This window comes from Zingiber officinale, chromosome 1A (genome assembly GCF_018446385.1).
Source record: "Zingiber officinale cultivar Zhangliang chromosome 1A, Zo_v1.1, whole genome shotgun sequence".
In the NCBI taxonomy this organism is placed as follows: Eukaryota; Viridiplantae; Streptophyta; class Magnoliopsida; order Zingiberales; family Zingiberaceae; genus Zingiber; species Zingiber officinale.
In genome coordinates, this window is record NC_055987.1 from 172,211,770 (window position 1) to 172,234,453 (window position 22,684).

At 41.0% G+C, this 22,684-nt stretch overlaps 1 long non-coding RNA gene across 2 annotated transcripts; it reads left to right on the top strand.

The window, feature by feature from the left end:
• Positions 1-260: 260 nt before the first annotated feature.
• On the top strand, positions 261-8,157 carry LOC122038420. Of its 2 annotated transcripts, none has more exons than XR_006127865.1 (3): positions 261-787; positions 898-1,046; positions 8,108-8,157. It is a non-coding gene; the product is annotated as an uncharacterized LOC122038420 (long non-coding RNA). The 2 variants fall into 2 exon arrangements; XR_006127864.1 differs by lacking the exon at positions 8,108-8,157 and adding an exon at positions 2,585-2,828.
• The last annotated feature ends 14,527 nt before the right edge of the window (positions 8,158-22,684 follow it).

The window sequence follows — 22,684 nt, forward strand, 5'->3', positions numbered from 1 at the left end:
CCCATTCCGATTCCTATTTCTAGGAAAGAACCAAACACCCCCTGAGATGAATTGTAAAATATGGTATCCAAATAATAATTAAATAATAAAGTTATTTGACAAATAATTTTATTGGATTTTTAAGGAATTTTTAGAGATTTTTTCGGGATTTAAATGGAGGTCGTATGACTCGTTTCGAGGGGATGAATCAGTGAGACTAGGTGTAAGCTTATTTGCCACACCATTTAAGTGGGAGTTAATTGAGGAATCAACTTAGGCTTTAATTGAGCAAACCCTAAGTTTTAGTCGCTAATTCCTTTTCCTCCCCTGATTCCCTTCTCTCCTCTCCTTCATTGCGCCGAACTCCTTTCCCCGAGTTCGCACCTCGCGATCCACCGCACCCAGCCACCTATCTTCTCCTCCTCACGCGGACGCCAGCCGTCGAGCCACAGTCGCTGGTTCTCTTTCCCTCAGGCGAGTACCAGCGACTTCCCTTCCTCGCGATCTCACCACGTTGATTGCCTTCTTGCGCTGACCCCTTACCTGTGCCCTAGTGTTTCTTTCTCCCGGTGCTGCCACCGAGCCCCTCTCATGAGTTTTCTCCTCTTTTCTCCGAGCCGTGCACTCGCTGTCTCCACTGCTGACGCCTTTCCTCTGCCCTAGCTACCGATCCACTTCCGACCCGATACTCATCTTCCCGATCCGAGGGCGTCATCTCTGCATGAGCTGGTCTTCAGCCAAGAGCAGGGATCCAAGCCTTAGTTCTTCTTCCGTGCCCTAGACTTCCACCACCGAAACCTTCATCACGGTATGTTTCCCTTCTCATCTTGACGGAGCTCTAATCAATCCGGCCAGTCATCACCCTCTTCTCTTTTCCTCTATTGCATAATGCCTTAGTTCTTCTTACTGATGTTACAGATTTCTCGGCACCAGAGGTAGTATTGCTATTGATCGCAATAGCTCGTGGTTACCGGAGGCACCACTGGTTGTAAGTCTGATAGCGAATCCAGAGTTATTGAAGAATTTTAGGTGAGGGGTCAAACTGAAAGTGTTGGGGGAAAACTAAGGTATGTGCTCTTTAGGTAACGAAATATGTTGATTCGGTTAGAAATTGGAACTTTGGAAGTGATTGAGGAAGTTTGTTTGACTGATTTCCAGAAGATTGATAGCTGTAGGGTTTTGTTTAGGGATGCGATAACTTTATTCAGTAGATGTTTTATTTGTATCTAGGGAACGAATTCATGATTGGGTAATTCTAGTAGTGATAAGGTTTTGCTAGAATTGTGTGAATTGAGAATTTAAATTAGGGTTTGAATTGATGTTGGATAGAATCATATTATTGATTGAGGGGTTAGATTTTCCTTAATTGGTTTGGGATTCTATTTAGCTATGTGCTACATATGTATTAGCAAAATACATTATGTGATCACATGATTTTGATTCGAGGTGAGCGTCTCGTCGTGGGAATTATTTGACACAGACTACACAGATTAAGGCGGGTACTTCTTGCTTTATCTCTTTAGTATTTTGACCCTAGTGCATGAGCTTTATATTCATATAGATATTGTGTTTATCTTGACTCCACTCTTATTTTTCCCGCGTTTGATACTTCCACTCAATCTTTGAGCTACTCGTTTCTATTTCTATACAATCTCTCATTACTATCTATGATATTTAGCAGATACTAGTACCAGATACTAGATATTAGATATTGGATACCAGAGATACCTGATACTAGATGTTAGACATTAGATATATGGATACTAGTTACCATATTTACTTGCTTTGTATGTTGTACGTTTACATACCTTATTGAGCATGCTGACTTCATGTAGCATACCTATTTTCTGTTTATATATATGATGACTGCTGCATATTATGCATCATGTCATTGCATGCATGCCGGTGACCATGTCTCCCTTGTGGTTGAGAGGGTCGTTGGCCAGGGCCGCACACTCGGTCACTCATGGGTAGTTGCGGCTGGAGCGTGCCGCTCGTCCTATCGTGCCGCACTCGGTCACTCATGGATAGTGGTGGCTAGAGTGGTGAGTAGCAGGGACCCTATTGCTACGTAGCTATATAACTACTATGTAAACTGTCCACTCGGTCACTCGAGAGTAGTGACGGCTGGAGTATCGTACAGTTGTCATTGATCCAGCCTCTCGACCATACAGGGGTCGTGGTGCAGAGAGGTGGGCGGGGTGACCATCCATTCATATGCTGTTGTTATTATACTTATGCTGTTGTTGATAGTTTATGTTGTTTTGCTTACCTATGCTGATATGCTTACATATGTTGAGTTATATACTTGAGGTATGTGTTTAGACAATGGCTTACTTATTGTTAATAATGATATACCCCACATGTTATCCATGTAGTATGAGCAGTATTGTAGCAGGTCTTTTCTACACCTGACCTCCTATTACTAGCATAGGATATGATTTCAAGTATGGACACTTATTATGATATCACTATAGTATCTGCTATATTCCCTATGAGACTATATACCTTTGTATCTATAGTTCTGTATTATGTTCATGCACTATCTGTCTATTACCCGCTGAGTCTTTATACTCACCACCCCATAAATTGGTTATTTCGCCAGGTAGCAGGTAAAGGATTTATGGAGTCACCTGGAGAACCTGTCCGCCAGTCCCACATCACATTCGAGGACGATCTTATGATTTTGGTATTCCTTACGCTAGTTGTATCTTGGTTTTGTACTTGTTCTTGTATTTGTGTATTCTGTTATTTGGAGTATCGTTTATGGTATCCGGTATTTGGTTTGTTAATATTGTGTCAAGCTGAGCCGGCTCGCAGTTAGTTGTATTGTGATTTTATGTTTGTTATTTGTGATTTCCGCTGTGTTATGTTTTAGTCGTGTGGGCTGCTATTAAAACTGCGTGGTTGTGTTATTTATCCAACCGTGTGGGTTGTTGTATGCTGCTGATGAGTATGTCTATGGTTATATGTATTTATGCTTCATATTGTCACTATTACAGGGGAGATGTTGTCGAAATTTTGTCGGTAGGGACTCCTCTGGGGTGTGACAATTTATTGGTATCAGAGCCACATGTTTATAAGACCTATTTTTCGTGATTTGGATTTTTCGTGATTTGGTTTCTCGTGTGACTTTTCGAGTTTTGGGACCAGGCAGTGGCAGGAATCTCCAAGCTATAGGAGGTATGCTTGTTTATTGTTATCTTACATTTTTGTTAGTACATGCACAGTTGTTCTGATAGTTATGTCATGTATTAGTACTCTTTTGTTAGTACCTGCCTAGTTGTTTGTAGCATGAATCACATGTGTTGAGTCAATTACTGATCAAGGTTGACCCTACTAGAGATCAAGGATTACAGTCTCATGAGATTTTTTTTACCATACCACCAGTATTATTAGTTTCGGTGATCACTAGTTTGGTAGTGGATAGTATCTGCTAAATATCATGTTGTTTCGGTTAGTAGAGGACCGATGTACCCTTGTTGACTTGCTCAGTAGAGTATTGATCTACTCTAGTTGGTTCGGTCCATAGAGGACCAATTTACTCTTGTTGTTTCGTTTAGTAGAGGACCGATTTACCTTTGTTGACTTGATCAGTAGAAGACTGATCCATTTTTGTTGGTGTAATTAGTAGAGTACTGACTACTTTTATTAGTTCTGTCAGTGGGGAATCTAATTATACTATTTCATGAAGATTCTGACCTTTGAGTTATTTATGTTGGTTAGATGACCTGGAAGATACGTTTGAGTACATGACTTGTATAGACATAGGATGGACTGAATTAGTCGCATACCATTGTTGACTTGACTAGTCTGTAGAGGATCAATATATCCTATTTGGGGACTTAAACCATGGATTGTATGTACCTGGTTAAGTAACCTAGAAGGTACGTTCAGTTAGATGATCCCACTAAGGCGGAAAAGTGTAGTGCTACCTGCATAGCACTTACGAAATATAACCGTTACTTGGTTGTATAACTTGGTAAGTATATTTAGATATATGAATTGTACTGGTGAAGAAAAGATGATGTTAGCTGCGTATTCTTTACGTGACCAGACACCACATAAAGGAAGATGCAGAAGACAGTTGTAGGGAATAAAACATCTCGGTGATTATTTTGAGGTGTTTCGAGAGAGTACTTCTCTACCTTCCTAGGAGGCGTGATGGTTTATAAGGCGATGGTTAGCCGACTTGTCTAGTGTTGTTCCATGGGAGATCCTGACTCATGTACCGATTGGATATGGGTAGATATCCTTGATGATACATATTGATATATGATCTATAGTGATGCAGAGTATGTGGTGTTAGTTGCTTAACACCTACGAAGTTCCACCATCACCGAATGGAAATATCAGATGATAATCTTCGAGGAGCAGAGTGACGATCGACAGTTATGTTGATTAGCTATTTGTTGATGGCGCTCCTCTACCCTTGTGTCTATTGCTCGTCACTAAAGGTTATTGAACCTCAGGTGGAGCAATCGTAGTATGATGGGTTGCAAGACAATGTTTAGTCATCTCAGCTAACATTGTCACTATAAGTAACTCAAGACCTTGAGCACATGATCATTTACTGAAAGTCTTGAAGTCTATGTGTTCGATTAGGATGTTTGATATTTTATCGACATATGTCGGAGGATATTTGCAACACACCTATGAGAGTGGTGGAGATACTCTCTTGATGGGTAGACTTTTAGTCAGGAGGTTGAGTGACCCTTTGAATTTTGGATCATCATGTCCCTTACGGTGGATTTTTGGGTATTTGAATGGATAAGATTAGACATACTCTTTGGATATTTTTGGATATGAATAGTAGAGTTGTGTATACTCATATCACATGGATTGACCGTATCTCTACCATTTGGAGAGTTGTTGGTCATCGATCAGGAAATCAAGAGACACCCTTGGATTTTGGTTGTGCTACACCATTGGTAGGACAGTGATGTAATTTTACATATTAGTTGTAGCCCATGACGAGGGCAGATCAGTGGAAAATTAGGCCGGTGAGTACATGACTAGTCTGTCTCACTAAAGATATACGTTAATACATTTTTCCACCAGATATGATCCCTGTAGTGGTACAACATAGACGTGCAATGTTGAATCATGGTGGATATATTGAAGTTTGGCAGTGAGTGTTGAAGGATGAATGCATTCCTTTTCTCTATTATGGTGCAGTAAATTATTAGGTTTGATTAGCGTTGTGGATGATTTCAGGTTGGAGATTTTAGTTGGTGAGTTGATTACAGACTTATTGTCAATGATCTGATTTTGAGTATGCTTGTTGTACAGACATTAGGAGTCCTTGATATTTCCATTTAGGCTACAGTACCCTAGATATTTCCATGGACTCGATGAATTTAGTATTCTTAAGGTATTTGAACCAGTTGATATTGTCTTCATAGACAATATTGGGCTATATTCCTGATCCAAGGTGGATCATGAACACCCTCTTCGCATAGTTCCGGAGATGTTTCGACGGGAACATCTTTATGCGGAGTTCGGTTGTGTACACTTCAATTGTCTTCTGTGGATTGTTTAGGATATATTGTCTTTAGCAGGGGTATATCAGTGAATCCACAGAAGATAAAAGATGTTACTAGTTGGGAGTAGTTGAAGTCTATACAGGAGACTTACAACTTCCTTGGTCTGGCTGAGTATTACCAGAGATGGGTTGAGGGTTTCTCCAGCGATGTTGTGTCGTTGACTTGAGTCGTCTAGGAAGAGAGTGGAATTTTCGTAGATATATGCTTTTGAGACCAGTTTCATGAATTGAAACAAAACGTTGATACTGCACTGTCTTAGTTTCACCTTCTTATGTAGACAGATTTATATTCTACACAATTGTTGTAAAATACCAAAAATGGTCGTAACACCTTAAGGGAAATTTTCAGAATTTTTAGAAATTTTTCGGAAATTTTTCCAAGCCCGTATAGACGAGTTTACGGGGATAAAAACGGGGCCCCAGGAAAGCCTGTTTAAGGTACCCCATTTAAGCGAGGAAAAGTTGTTTTTCTTTTCCTTTTCTTTTATTCTTATTTCCTTTCTCCCCCGCCGAACTCACGCGCCTAACGCCGAGCCTCCTTCTCCCGATCCTTGCCCTAACCGCCCGGAGGGTTTCTTCTCCTCGTCTCCTTTTATTTCTTCTCCTCGATCGCGCCGCACCACTTCCAATCCTCCTCTCTTCCCCGACGCTTCTCCGCCTGATCCCACGCTACTGCCCTGATCATTTCCTTGTCGCGAAGATCACCGAATCGCGCCGAGTAGCGTTGCCACCACTCCGACCCGGCGCCAAGCCCTAGCTCTATTCATCGCGCACGACTTCCCTTGCTTCTTCCCTATCTTGGCTGTTGAGATCAGGAAGCGCCGCCTCCCTCTCGCGTTGCCCCGGTCGCTACAGCCGACGCCGCTTCGATCTCCGACGCCACTGGTCGTCGGGTGTCGTTCCTCCTTAGCCCTAGCGCCGGCCCTTCTTCTCCTCTTCCGAGCGCGGGCAGCTGACCAAGCTCCTTTGCCCTAGATCTGTCAAAGCCCTCCAAGATGTACCCTAGCAGTGATCCTTAAGGTAGGCGATTTAACTAGCTGTGGAATTAGGGATCGCGTGTGATTGATTGTCCTTGTTGTGATTTTCTTCTTGTTCTGGACTAGGAGGAAGATCTCGGATCAGTTCTTACTGTATTTCCAGATCAGAACTTGGATCTTCTCCTCTGTTCTTGATCATCCCTTCCTTGCGGTGGATTTAGGTCACGGTTGAGGTAAGTTTGGGTTGTTGGTTTTGGATCTTCTGTTCTTGGTCTGAACAGTGTAATTTTTTCCCAGCTATGAGTTGTTTCGTTCTGTGATATGGAATTTGTGCTTACTTGTTTTCTAGCAGCAGAGCTTTGAACTCCAGCAAGAAGCATTCTTCTCTGTGGGGTTTTCTTGATCCAACAATTTAATCCAGTAGCTGCTCACATTAGGTCCAGCAGCAACAATCCTTGCTGTTGAGCAACAGCAACGGTGGTTGAGGACTATGACGCGAGACGAGCATCTCGATGTTGGATTTGACTGGATTGGGCCTGCTATTTGAGGCGGGTACCTTGACTTATCTTTGATAATGTCATGTTGATATGTTTAGTAGGTTATAACCTTTAGTAATGATTATGTTCGTCTTTGCTTCGGTTGGTCACTACCTGATACCTGTTACATGCTTGTTTTGTTTACTTATTATGCACTTAATGTTAGTACCTACCTAATTATACATACTTATAGGGGTAGTGACACAACCATGTGTTTATTATGTTCAGGATCTAGGTTTTTATATCTGATCTGATCTGTGTACCTTTGATTGGGTTCATTGTCCTATGGTATATATATATATATGGATATTGCTATGCTGTTCAGGATTTTGCCATGTTTAGTGTCATGCACCATTCGTATAATTGCATGCTGCGCGATAGTCTGCTCCATTATTGTTGAGCACATCGCCAGTTTCATCTCTTTCGGTGCTCCGCTGGTCCGCTCATGGGTAGCGTGACGCAGCGTGGTAGCACGTCAGTTTTGCTCTGTCGATGCTCCGTTGGTCCGCTCATGGGTAGTGTGACGCAGCGTGGTAGCACGACAGGGATCCCTCCTCGTCATCGTGTACCAGGAGATGAGAGCATTGAGCTTCCCCACTTATGATTTGGGTTAGGAGGATAGGTGTACTCGACAACATCTCGTCCACTCAGTCACTCATTAGGAGCAGTGACGGCAGAGTGCATGGTTGTCACAACCCTACCCACTCGGTCTCACCATTGTGTGTGAGACGTCTGACTGGAGAGTAGGGGTGACCAGGACATGTTATTGGCATCATATGCATTTATGCATTTATTGATTGTGTTTGTTGCACTTATATGCTGCATTTAGATGGATGCATATATTTGACATGCATACAGGAGTTATGATACTCTCGGTCTGACGACCTGACTATTCTGATATGAGGCCCTTGTGAGTACAGTTCTCTTCAGCCTTTTCTAATGTGCATTTCCAGCTTTTGTCCAGGAGACTGTACTCCATAGTTATTACTATTTGTTATAGTTTACTATACATGTCAACTAGGTATCTGCTGAGTTGTTGAACTCACCCCCGTGGACACTATCTTTTTCAGGTACCTGGTTGTTTATGAAGTTGCTTGGAGTATCCTGCCTGCTGGTCCCCATGTCACATCAGAAGACCTGTCTCCGCTTTTGTTTATTTTTATTTTGGTATATAAATTTTGTGTATTTAGCTATGTGCTTCAGTTTTATTTCTGGAGTGTTGTTTTGTTGTGTGATGTAAGCCTAGTCGGCTAGCAGTCTTCGTTTTTAGTTTGTATGTGTGCCCATTGTATTTCCGTTGTGTTTGGTTCTAGTACAACCGAGTGGGCTGTTAGTTTTACATATAACTGCGTGGTTGTGTTTTTATTGTATCAGCCGAGTAGGCTGCATTTAAACTGCGTGGTTGTGTGTATATTTCAGCCGCTTGTGGCTGAGGTATATTGTCTATAGAAATGGTTCAGATTGTCACTCGTACAAGGAGATGCTGTCGGAATTTCCACTAGTAGGGACTCCTCTGGGGCGTAACAATTTATTGGCATCAGAGCTCGGTTTACGAGTCTTATATCCCGTGTTTCAGATTTCATGTTTTAGTTTTCTCGATGTGACTTTTCGAGTTTCGGGACCTAGTAGCGGCAGGACATCTCCAAGCTGTAGGAGGTATGTTGGTATACTGTTACCCTACCTTTTTGTTAGTATGCATTGTTGACTGTGATAGTTATGACATGTATTAACACTTTTTATTTAGTACCTGTCTGGTTGTTGTAGGTCATGTTACATGTGATGGGTTAGCCACTTATGATGATTAACCTTAACAAAGATCAAGGATTACAGTCTCTGGTGTTTTTTCATATCATACCATCAATAGTTTTAGCTTCTGTTACTACTAGTAGGAGATGGAGGCACATACCAGCCTCTGTTATTATTAGCTGGGTAGTGGATAGTATTTACATATTCATGTTGACATAGCCAGTAGAATACCATTTTTATCTTAGTTAATTTCATCAGTAGATAATTGATTTACTCTTGTTACATCGGTTAGAAGAAGTCTGATTTACACTTGTTGATTTGGGTAGTCGTGGATCAATATACCTTAGTTGTTTGTGGAGGATTAATGTATTCTTGATTAGTTAGTAGATGACCGATTTAGTTTTGTTGGTCCGATCAGTAGGGGATTGTCATACTCTATTTTTAGAGGTTAGAATCTTTGGATTATTTGTGCTTAGTCAGGTATCTAGAGTACATTTGAGTACATGGTTTGTACTGACGTGGAAAAAGACTGAATTAGTCGTATACCATTGTCGGTTTGGTCAGTCTATAGAGGATTGATGTATCCTATTCCATGTGGACTTTAATTTTAGACTGTATGTACCTAGTTGGATAACATAGAAGGTAGCATAGGGAAAGTCAGGTTGATTGAGTTAAATATGCTGATTATTCATATCTATGTTATGTGTACATATGTTTGGTGTATTTTGGGATGTATTTTGTTGATTATATTTGTTCTGTGTGTACACTTGTGACTATTATGATTCGTTGAAAGTATTACGTTGATTATACTCTTGGCATAGGTGTATATATGTTAGGTGAGTGTTGTTTGAGGTGTATTGACGATTATACCTACGTTGATTTATGCACACAGGTTCGGTATGTATTGTTGGAGGTATCATGCTGACTTATACCTGTGATATGAGTGTGTTGGGTGTGTACTAATTGGAGGATTATGTCAATTATACCTATATGGTGTGTGCACGTGTGCCAGGTGTATTGTTGGTGACATCATGATGATTCTACTTATGTTGAATGCAGGATGTGGAGTGTCTACATTATGTCATTTGTTGTATTACCCTATCAACTAATTCTCCTATTAGTGGGTAACCCACTACGATGTTGATAGAGTTGACGATGAATTTGATTTGCTTACTGGATTGTGATACACTTGGTTGCTCACAGTGATATGTGGTAGAGTGATCTCGAACAGTCTCTAGTTGGATAGTTAGATGTCTTGGTCACTTATAGGATGTTGTGGTGGAGCGTTGCTCCCACTTATTTTAGATTGTTTGTGGTGGAGCGTTGCTCCCATATGTCTTGGATTATTGTGGTAGAGCGTTGCTCCCACATATTGTGGATTGATTGTGGTAGAGTGTTATTCCCACATATTTTAGATGGTTGTGATGGATCGTTGCTCCCACATGTTATGAATTGTTTGTGGTGGAGCGTTGCTCCCACATATTATGGGTTGTTTGTGGTGGAGCGTTGCTCCCACATGTTATGGATTGTTTGTGGTGGAACGTTACTCCCACATATTATGGGTTGTTGGTGGTGGAGCGTTGCTCCCACATATTATGGATTGTTGGTGGTAGAGCGTTGCTCCCACATATGTAGTATTTCTTGTGATGGAGCGTAGCTCTCACATTAGATGATCTATTCTTTGGTGATTTGTAGTTAGTGATCAGATTTCGGACTTGTTATCGGGGATCTTTGGTTGAGAATGTTTGTTGTACAGACATTATGAGTTTTTGGTAATGCCATTTGGGCTTACCGATGCTCCAGCGGTATTTATGGATTCGATGAACCGCATCGTTATGGAGTATCTAGATCAGTTCGTTGTCATTTTCATCGACGACATATTGATCTACTCGCGTTCCGAGGAGGAACATGCACAGCATCTTCGCATAGTCTTGGAGACTCTTCGACGACATTAGCTATATGCGAAGTTCAGCAAGTGTGCCTTCTGGCTATCTTCAGTCGGTTTTCTGGGACACGTGGTCTCTAGCAGAGGTATTTCAATAGACCCTCAGAAGATCAAGGCTGTCACCAGTTGGGAGCAGCCGAAGTCAATGCAGGAGATCCATAGTTTTCTGGGACTGGTCGGATATTACCAACGTTTTGTCGAGGGTTTCTCCCGCATTGCTATGCCGCTGACACGCCTGACCAGGAAAGGTGTGAAGTTCACTTGGACAGAAGACTGCGAGACCAACTTCTAAGAGCTGAAGCGGAGATTAGTGTCGGCTCCAGTTTTGGTTTTTCCTTCTGGAGAGAACGGATTCGTACTCTACACCGATGCTTCTCTACAGGGTTTGGCTGCTATTTTGATGCAACATGGCAGGGTTGTCTCCTATACTTCTCGGCAGTTGAAGGAGCATGAGAAGAACTACCCACAGTACATGATTTGGAGCTGTCCGCCATTATTTTTGCCTTGAAGATTTGGCGGCATCATTTTTATGGTATTACATTTGAGATTCTCACTGATCATAAGAGTCTCAAATATATTTTTACCCAGAAGGAGCTTAATCTCCGACAGAGGAGATGGATGGAGTTCCTGAAGGATTATGATTGTACCATTAGCTACCAACCAGGAAAAAGCTAATGTGGTTGCCGATGCACTCAGCAGGAAGTCCAGAGGGACTTTGGCTTGCCATCGAGTTTAAGTCACCAACTTGGTTTAGGGTTTTGCTGAGTTAGGCCTTGAGGAGCAGGGACAGACAGAGAAGGGTATTTTGGTTACCATGGTTGCTCAATCGTCGATCAGGATGAGGATCCAAGAGGCCCAGGCCGGTGATCAGCATTTGCAGTTTATTGGCAGCCAGATAGCTTCCGAGCAGCAGACCGAGTTTACACGAGATGAGGAGGGTATTATATACTTCCGAGGCAGATTATGCGTACCTCAGTCTCACCCGGTCTTACAGGAGCTACTTCGGGAGGCTCATCGCTCTCGATTTGCGATCCACCCGGGCGGGACCCACATGTATAGAGATTTGAGGTGTTCCTACTGGTGGAACGGTATAAAGAAAGACATCGCAGAATTTGTAGCGAGATGTATGGTCTGTCAGCAGGTGAAGGCTGAGCACCAGAGACCTGCAGGATTACTTCAACGGATTCCTATTCCTAAGTGAAAATGGGAACATATTACCATGAACTTTGTGGTGGGTTTACCTAGGACACGACGAGGTCATGACGCGATTTGGGTAATCATTGATCGATTAATCAAATCAGCGCACTTCTTAGCGATCCGGAAGACAGATTCCCTGGATCGATTGGCAGATTTGTATTGTCGGGAGATCATCAGATTACATGGTGTCCCTTTGACTATTATTTCGGATAGAGACCCCCGGTTCACGTCTTGTTTCTGGCAGAGTCTGTAGCAGGCCTTGGGCACTCAGCTCCGTTTCAGTATAGCTTTCCATCCGCAGACAGATGGACAGTCAGAGTGAACCATTCAGACTCTAGAGGACTTACTGAGGTCATGTGTAGTGGATTTCGGAGGTAGTTGGGAGGACCATTTTCCATTGGTAGAGTTCGCCTACAACAATAGCTTTCATTCGGCTATCCAAATGACACCATTTGAAGCATTGTATGTAGGCCTTGTCGGACACCCACCCTCTGGGATGAGGTTGGGGAGGCCCAATTGTTAGGACCTCATAGAGCTCAGCAGGAGGCAGAGTTGGTCTGTATTATCAGACGGAGGATGTCAGAGGCGCAGGATCGCTAGAAGTGTTATGCTGATCGGAGACGCAGACCCCTGGAGTTCTCTATAGGCGACCATGTATTTCTGCGAGTTTCACCCACGAAAGGGGTGAAGAGATTTGGCCTCAGAGGTAAGCTAGTTCCACTATACATTGGCCCTTTCCAAATCCTGGAGAGGATTGGAGCAGTAGCATATCGGCTGGCACTACCACCGTCCCTAGCAAGCGTTTACGACGTATTTCACGTATCTATGCTGAGGAGATACATAATCGACCTGACACATGTGCTGATAGATATCTTAGTTCCCGTTCAACCTGACGTCACTTATGAGGAGGTTCCGGTATGGATTCTGGACCGGAAAGAGCGTCAGTTGCGAAACAAAACAATCTGACTAGTTAAAGTCAAATTGCAGCATCACTCCAACGAGGAGGCTACCTGGGAGCTCGAGGATACTATCCGAGCTCGATACCTCTATCTTTTCACTTGAGGTATGTGATTTAATTTACCGTTCAGCATTTATACTCTTTACCTGTTGTTAATATTTGCTGATGGTAGATAACGAAATTTGGGGACTAAATTTTTATTAGTCGGGGAGAATGTAAAATACCAAAAATGGGCATAACACCTTAAGGGATTTTTTTGAAATTTTTAGAAATTTTTCGAGAATTTTTCCAAGCCCGTATGGACGAGTTTACGGGGATAAAAACGGGGCCCCAGGAAAGCCTATTTAAGGTACCCCATTTAAGCGAGGAAAAGTTATTTTTCTTTTCCTTTTTATTTTCTTTTTCTTTTATTCTTATTTCCTTTCTCCCCCGCCGAACTCACGCGCCTGACGCCGAGCCTCCTTCTCCCGATCCTTGCCCTAACTGCCCGGAGGGTTTCTTCTCCTCCTCTCCTTTTATTTCTTCTCCTCGATCGCGCCGCACCACTTCCAATCCTCCTCTCCTCCCCGATGCTTCTCCACCTGATCCCACGCTACTGCCCTGATCGTTTCCTTGCCGCGGAGATCACCGAATCGCGCCGAGTAGCATTGCCGCCACTTCGACCCGGCGCCGAGCCCTAGCTCGATTCATCGCGCGCGACTTCCCCTGCTTCTTCCCTATCTCGGCTGTTGAGATCAGGAAGCGCCGCCTCCCTCTCGCGTTGCCCCGGTCGCTATAGCCGACGCCGCTTCGATCTCCGACGCCACTGGTCGTCGGGTGTCGTTCCTCCTTAGCCCTAGCGCCGACCCTTCTTCTCCTCTTCCGAGCCGGCAGGTGACCAAGCTCCTTTGCCCTAGATCTGCCGAAGCCCTCCAAGCCATGCCCTAGCGGTGATCCTTAAGGTAGGCGATTTAACTAGCTGTAGAATTAGGGATCGCGTGTGATTGATTATCCTTGTTGTGATCTTCTTCTTGTTCTAGACTAGGAGGAAGATCTCGGATCAGTTCTTACTGTATTTCCATATCAGAACTTGGATCTTCTCCTCTGTTCTTGATCATCCCTTCCTTGCGGTGGATTTAGGTCACGGTTGAGGTATGTTTGGGTTGTTGGTTTTGGATCTTCTGTTCTTGGTCCGAACAGTGTAATTTGTTCCCAGCTATGAGTTGTTTCGTTCTGTGATATGGAATTTGTGTTCATATAGTTCTAAAATCAGTAAGTTTAGTTCTTTATTCTACCATGTTTATCTAGTGGATGAGTAGTTTTCATGTTTACCTATTAGATGAGTAGCATGATTAGCTATTAGAATTACATGAGTAGATTCCTTAGCTTTTCTTTGCTGTTAGTTTGACATGAGCAGTTATGTTTAAGACGAGCATCTCAACGTTGGATTTGACTGGATTGGACCTGCTATTTGAGGCGGGTACCTTGACTTATCTTTGATAATGTCATGTTGATATGTTTAGTAGGTTATAACTTTTAGTAATAATTATGTTCGTCTTTGCTTCGATTGGTCACTACCCGATACATGTTATATGCTTATTTTGTTACTTATTATGCACTTCATGTTAGTACCTACCTGATTATACATGCTTATAGGGGTAGTGACACAACCATGTGTTTATTATGTTCAGGATCTAGGTTTTTATACCTGATCTGATTTGTGTACCTTTGATTGGGTTCATTGTCCTATGGTACACATTATATATATATATATATATATATATGGATATTCCTATGCTGTTCAGGATTTTACCATGCTTAGTGTCATGCACCATTCGCATGATTGCATGCTGCGCGATAGTCTGCTCTATTATTGTTGAGCACATCGCCAGTTTCATCTCTGTCGGTGCTCCGCTGGTCCGCTCATGGGTAGCGTGACGCAGCGTGGTAGCACATCAGTTTTGCTCTGTCGGTGCTCCGTTGGTCCGCTCATGGGTAGTGTGACGCAGCATAATAGCATGTCAGGGATCCCTCCCCGTCATCGTGTACCAGGAGATGAAAGCATTAAGCTCCCCGACTTATGATTTGGGGTAGGAGGATAGGTGTACTCCGACAGCATCCCGTCCGCTCGGTCACTCATCAGGAGCAGTGACGGCAGAGTGCACGGTTGTCACAACCCTACCCACTCGGTCTCACCATTGTGTGTGAGACGTCTGACTGAAGAGTAGGGGTGACCAGGACATGTCATTGGCATCATATGCATTTATGCATTTATTGATTGTGTTTGTTGCACTTATATACTACATTTAGATGGATGCATATGTTTGACATGCATACAGGAGTTATGATACTCTCAGTCTGACGACCTGACTATTCTGATATGAGGCCTTGGTGAGTACAGTTCTCTTCAGCCTTTTCTAATGTGCATTTCCAGCTTTTGTCCAGGAGACTGTACTCCATAGTTATTACTATTTGTTATAGTTTACTATACATGTCAACTAGGTATCTGCTGAGTTATTGAACTCACCCCCGTGGACACTATCTTTTTCAGGTACCTGGTTGTTTATGGAGTTGCTTGGAGTATCCTGCCTGCTGGTCCCCATGTCACATCAGAAGACCTGTCTCCGCTTTTGTTTATTTTTATTTTGGTATATGAATTTTGTGTATTTAGCTATATGCTTCAGTTTTATTTCTGGAGTGTTGTTTTGTTGTGTGATGTAAGCCTAGTCGGCTAGCAGTCTTCGTTTTTAGTTTGTATGTGTGCCCATTGTATTTCCGTTGTGTTTGGTTCTAGTACAGCCGAGTGGGCTGTTAGTTTTACATATAATTGTGTGGTTGCGTTTTTATTGTATCAGCCGAGTAGGCTGCATTTAAACTGCGTGGTTGTGTGTATATTCCAGCCGCCTGTGGCTGAGGTATATTGTGTCTGTAGAAATGGTTCAGATTGTCACTCGTACAGGGGAGATGCTGCCGGAATTTCTTATGGCAGGAACTCCTCTAGGGCATGACAATTTAAAAAGGTGTCTTTTAATTGTAATGACCCGACCCCTCGGCCCCTTGGGCGGCCCAACTGGCGTCCCATTTAGCGGTCCCTTGGCGGCCCCACTGGCGGCCCCACTGGCGACCCCTTATGTCGTCGACCGACGACCCTTGGCCGTGCCGTTACTCACTAGGTCTTCCCACCCCTGGCCAGTGGATTTTTTTTCCTTCCCCTGTATTTGAACTCTAAACCCCATGCATACGCTGTTGTTATTATACTTATGTTGTTGTTGCTAGTTTATGCTCCTGTTGCTTACCTATGCTGATATGCTTACATATGTTGAGTTATATACCTGTGGTATGTGTTTAGACACTGGCTTACTTATTGTTAATAAGTATATACCCCACATGTTATCCATGTAGTATGAGCAGTATTGTAGCAGGTCTTTGCTACACCTGACCTCCTATTACTAGCCTAGGATATGGTTTCAGGTATGAACACTTATTATGATATCACTGCAGTATCTGCTATATTTCCTATGAAACTGTATACCTTTGTATCTCTAGTTCTGTATTATGTTCATAAACTATCTGTCTATTACCCGCTGAGTCTTTATACTCACCACCCCGTAAATTGGTTATTTCGCCAGGTAGTAGGTAAAGGATTTATGGAGTCGCCTGAAGAACCTGTCCGCCAGTCCCACGTCACATTCAACGACGATCTTATGATTTTGGTATTCCTTACGCTAGTTGTATCTTGGTTTTGTACTTGTTATTGTATTTGTGTATTCTGTTATTTGGAGTATCGTTTGTGGTATCCTGTATTTGGTTTGTTAATATTGTGTTAAGCCGAGTCGGCTCGTAGTTAGTTGTATTGTGGTTTTGTGTTTGTTATTTGTGATTTCCGCTGTGTTATGTTTCAGCCGTGTGGGTTGCTATTAAAATTGGGTGGTTGTGTTATTTATCCAGCCGTGTGGGTTGTTGTATACTACTGATGAGTTTATCTGTGGTTATATGTACTTATGCTTCATATTGTCACCGGTATAGGGGAGATGCTGTCGAAATTTTGTCAGTAGGGACTCCTCTGGGGGCGTGACATGAATACTGGAATTTGTTCCAAAATTTGGGATGAATCCAGGAATTCGTCCCAAAATCTGGGATGAATCCAGGATTCATCCCAGAATCAAAAAAATAATTAAGAAAATAAAAATGAATTGGAGGCGCTAAATATAGACCTAGAGATCTCGGAATTTTATGAAACAAGTTACTATGCATTCGTATTTTTTCTCCTCATCATAAAAATATCATAATCCAGAATTTTAACATAATATATTGAGTGTGGGGATTTTTTTTAATACGAATGTGACCTAATTCATGTTAAAAATTACCACACTCAATATATTAGGTTAAAATTATGGATTAGGATATTTTTATGATCAGAAGAAAAATAGGAACCCATAGAATTTTTTTTCATGAAATTTCGATATCTCTATTTCCATATTTAGTGAAACATAGTTAGTTTTCTATTAATTAAGTATGTTAACGTTCAACGCATGTTTGAATATATGTCTAAAACTTAAAAATAGACCTACAGATATCAGAATTTCATGAAACAAGAGTCTATGAATTTCTAATTTTTTTATGATCATAAATATATCCTCATCTTTAATTTTAAAATAATATATTTAGTGTGGTAATTATTTAACCCAAATTTGATGTAATTCAGGTTAAAAAATCACTACACTAAATATATTAGATTCAAATTATGGATAAGGACATATTTACGATTGGTACAAAATTAGGAACCCATAGAAACTTGTTTCATGAAATTTTGACATCTCTAGATCCATATTTAGTTCCTCCGATTTATTTTTTCTTTTAGTTTTTTTAAATCTGGGACGAATCCAAGATTCATCCCAGATTTTAAAAAAAAAAAGAAAAATCATTCGGAAGGCCTAAACATAGACCTAGAGATTTCAGAATTTTATGAAATAAGTTTCTATGCATTCGTATTTTTCTCCTAATCATAAAAATATCCTAATCCTAAATTTTAACTTAATATATTGAGTGTGGTGATTTTTTTTAACACGAATATGACCTAATTCATGGTAAAAAAATCACCACACTCAATATATTATGTTAAAATTATGGATGAAGATATTTTTAAGATCATGAGAAAATTAGAAATCCATAAAAACTTATTTTATGAAATTTCGACATCTTTAGGTCAATATTTATGACTTCCGATTGATTATTCATTTTTTTTTTATTTTTTGAAATCTGGGATGAATTCTGGATTTGTCCCCAAATCTGGGATGAATATAGAAATTCATCCCAAAATCTGGGACGAATCCAGGAATTCATCCCAAAATCTGGGACGAATCCAAGATTCATCCCAGAATAATAAAAAAAAAAGAAAATAAAAATAAATCAGAGGCTCTAAATATATACCTAGAGATCTCAGAATTTCATGAATCAAATTTCTATACATTTGTATTTTTCTCCTCATAATAAAAATATCATAATTCTAAATTTTAATATAATATATTCAGTGTGGTGTTTTTTTTTTTAACATGAATGTGACCTAATTCATATTAAAAATCACCACACTCAATATATTATGTTAAAATTGTAGATTAGAATATTTTTATGTTCAGGAGAAAATTAGGAATCCATAGAAATTTTTTTCATGAAATTTTGATATCTCTATTTCCATATTTAGTTAAATATAGATAGTTTACTATTAATTAAGTATGTTAACGTTCAACGCATAACTCCGCCCATGATGACCGGTCATGGCCGGTCCCAAGCCCGGATAAAGGAGGAGGGCTGCGTTAGGTTGCCAGCCAGCGTCAAACTATGACAAATATTCAATGAATGAATCCATTAAATTATTCTGCTAATGCTAGGTTGTTCCCCGGAAGGAACGCGTTGCAGGGTCCGACTGTAACGTCTCGACAAGGACCGCTACATCTCCTGAACTCGGGTGTAGTGATAAATATGCAAGAGTTCGCGTTACAGGGTCCGACTGTAACGTCTTAGCAAGGACCGCTATATCTCCATGAGAACTTGGGTGTAGTGTTAAATAGACAAGAGTTCTCACACCATAGATTCTCACACCATAGGTTAGATAAGAACAAATATGATAGGAAAACTAATAATCTAAGATTTGGAACATGGAACATAGGAACTCTTACTGGTAAATCAATGGAGGTAGTATATATAATGATTAGGAGAAAAATTAGTATTTTGTGTGTACAAGAGACAAAATGGACAAGTGAGAAGGCAAAGATGATAGAGAACTCAGGTTTTAAGTTATGGTACACTGAAAAGAGTAAAGCAAGAAATGGAGTGGGTATTATTGTAGATAGTTTGTTAAAGGATGAAGTTGTAGAAGTAGTTAGAAAAGAAGATAGAATTATATCCCTTAAAATAATAGTGGCAAAAGAAACTATGAACATAATTAGCGTATATGCACCACAAGTAGGATTAGATGAAGCTACCAAATCAAGATTTTGGGAGGACTTAGATGAAATATTACAAAATATTCCACCAAATGAAATGATTTTAATAGGAGGTAATCTAAATGGACATGTCGGAGTAAAAAATGATGAATATGAGAGAGTATATGGGAGTTATGGATTTGGAACGAGGAATGAGGAAGGGAAAACTATATTAGATTTTGCGATAGCATATGACCTTATATTAGCTAATACGTTTTTTAAGAAAAGAGAAGAACACTTAGTCACATTCAAAAGTGGGAATAATAAATCTCAAATTGACTTTCTTATGGTTAGAAAAAAGGATAGAAAGATTTGTAAAGATTACAAAGTCATCCCTGGAGAAAGCTTAACTACCCAACATAGGGTAGTAGTGTTGGATATACGCCTCAAACATAGTATCTATTCCTAGAATTAAGTGGTGGAAGTTAAAGGATGGGAAGCAACATATATTTAAGGAGAAGGTAGAAGTACAAGTATTAGGTGAAATATACGATGACTCTAATACAATATGAGATAATATGGTATCAAAGTTGAAAATAGTAGCTAAGAGTATACTCGGTGAGTCAAAGGGACATGCACCGCTAAGTAAAGAATCTTGGTGGTGGAATGAGAAAGTACAAGAGAAAGTGAAGGAAAAACGAATAGTTTATAAGGAATTATATATGTCACACCCCAGGTAGTCTCTGCCAGAAGAAATTTCGACAATATCTCCCCTGTACGAGTGACAATATGAATCCAGAAATACATATATCTAAACCATCGGCCCACACGGTCGGAACAATACACACAAATAGTAAACAATCCACGCAGTTATATTCAACATTTCCACACAGATATAATATGAACAATCCACGCAGTTATATAAAGGAAGACGATATAAAATCATCGTAGATATATGTAAAACCTCCTATTCCACTACAACGAAGAAAACGAAGTCCACGAAGTAATAAGAATATCCGCAGCGGAAAAACAAAAGTAGTAAACCCAAGTGTTCAATATAAAGTCCACAATACAAAACCCACATCATAAGTATATAAGATGCAAAAGCAAAACATATCCCGATAACAGGAAATCCTCGCGATAAAGGGGCTAGCGACTGGAATATCTCCCGACGGCATCAACCTGAAAGGTAGTAATATAACGGTGTGAGTCCAAAGAACTCAGCAGGTAATCCAATAGATATGTACAACAACATATAACTACCAGCAACAATCCTATGGTACAGTATCCTAACAGTATAACATATAGTATAGTCTCCTAACAGTATCACAGGTATGCATAACTGAATAAACTGCAATAATCAACACTAAGCATGTAATACAATCTACTGCAAGAATAATAAGAAATGCATAACTGAAATAAACTGTACTCACCTGCGAGGCTTGGGCAAATGACTGTGGACATACACAGATAAAGATAGTCAGAGCAAATAAGCATGTATCCTGTATGCATGTCAATCATATGCAGTCACCCAAGTGCACCATCCAATATGCAACAATCACAATAAATGCAATCTGTGCATATGATGCAATATGACATGGTCACCCCTGACGCCAGTCAGCCATCTCACACACAATGGTGAGACCGAGTGGGTAGGGTTGTGACACCGTGCACTCTGCCGTCACTACCCCTGAAGAGTGACCGAGTGGACGGGATGCACCGGAGTACACCTATCCTCCAACCTCAACCATAGTGAGGGAGCACAATGCTCTCATCTCCCGGTACACAATGCCGGGGAGGGACCCCGGCGTGCTACCACGCTGCCTATCACACTACCTATGAGTGGAGCCTCCAGCGGAGCACCACCGAGCAACCTACACACCCTGTGTGCTGTGCCACTACCCATGCAGTGGTCACATGGTGCGCAGGTCAATGTAGCCGGCCGACGAGCTCAACAATAATGGAGTCGTCAATTGCCCAGCATGCAATCATGCGATATGGTGCATGCGGCTACAGTATGTCATACCTGAACATATCCTCCTCCATATGTGTAGATGCCAAACATATAAACACATATATAACAAGGATAATAAACAGCATGAATCCAACATCACATATCCAACATATCTATCATCTAATCCAGTATAGAGGGAAGCACAATAAATACATCTATCTCTATGAACTCAGATAAGCATAGCAAGAAAGAAAAGCATTCCAGACTAAGGTATAGCAGCTATCAGTAGAAGCATATATCAGGTATCAACTAAACTAACCAGGGAAGTACTAACTACCAACACTAGTAAGTATATATAAACTGCACATATCATAAGACACTATCAAGAGATAAGTCAAAGGGTACCCCCTCAAATAGAAGGGACAATCAAGCAAATCCAAAGTCAACGTCGAGACGTCCGTCTCGAATCAAAATCCTGCATCAAACAATATATATATATATCATTTAGCTAAATCCAAATGAATAACTAAACAAAATCACTAAACTAAATTAGGGCAAAACCCTAATCACCACAATCACACCCTACCTAGTTAAATCTAACGGTCAATTAGGGTTAGTTACCTAACCCCTAATCACCAATTAGATTAGAAATCTAAACTTAGATTAAATCCAATAGTTGACTAGGGTTAATTACCTTAACCTTAATCATTCCATTAGTTTAATCTAAGCAAACAAATCTAATCACAATCAACCACTATTTACAACCTCTAGTCAAACCTACAGATGATCATGAAATCAAAATTATACTATGATCTACAACCAAGATCAAATACCTACACATAATCCTAATTCAAATCTACACATGATCATGTAATCAAATCCCTAAACCATACCTCAATTCCCAGCTATTGTTGATGCTTGAAGGGGTTGCTGCCGGAATAGGAACACTGCTGGAAACCAAGATCACCTTCACAGCCTTGATTTTTGATCCACAACACACAACCCTCCACCGATATCAATCAAATCAAGCAAGAGGTCAAGCGGTGGAGATCACCAATCAAGCAAGAACTCTCCTAGCCTCTGCTGACAGCTCAAATGATCCCATCATCTTCAACCGAGACTCCCACACAGCTGCAAGTAGAGGAGGACCAAGCTTTGATCAGGGGAGAACAACAATAGAATGATCCAAGACTTTTCCCTAAACCTGACAAGAAGAATCAACACAGAAATAGAACCCTAACCTCCAAGATCAGCAACAACCCGAGAGAGAAAAGAGGAAATCAGTCGCTTACCTTCGAATCCCTAACTGCCTCTCCACACCGGCGATCGGTGGATCTAGCTCGATCCCACAGCACTGGAACGGAACTAGGGCTCGACAAGAACCATCAAACAGGACCGGAGAGAATCGGGACGAAGAAAACCAAAGGAGGGGAAAGGGAAGATCGA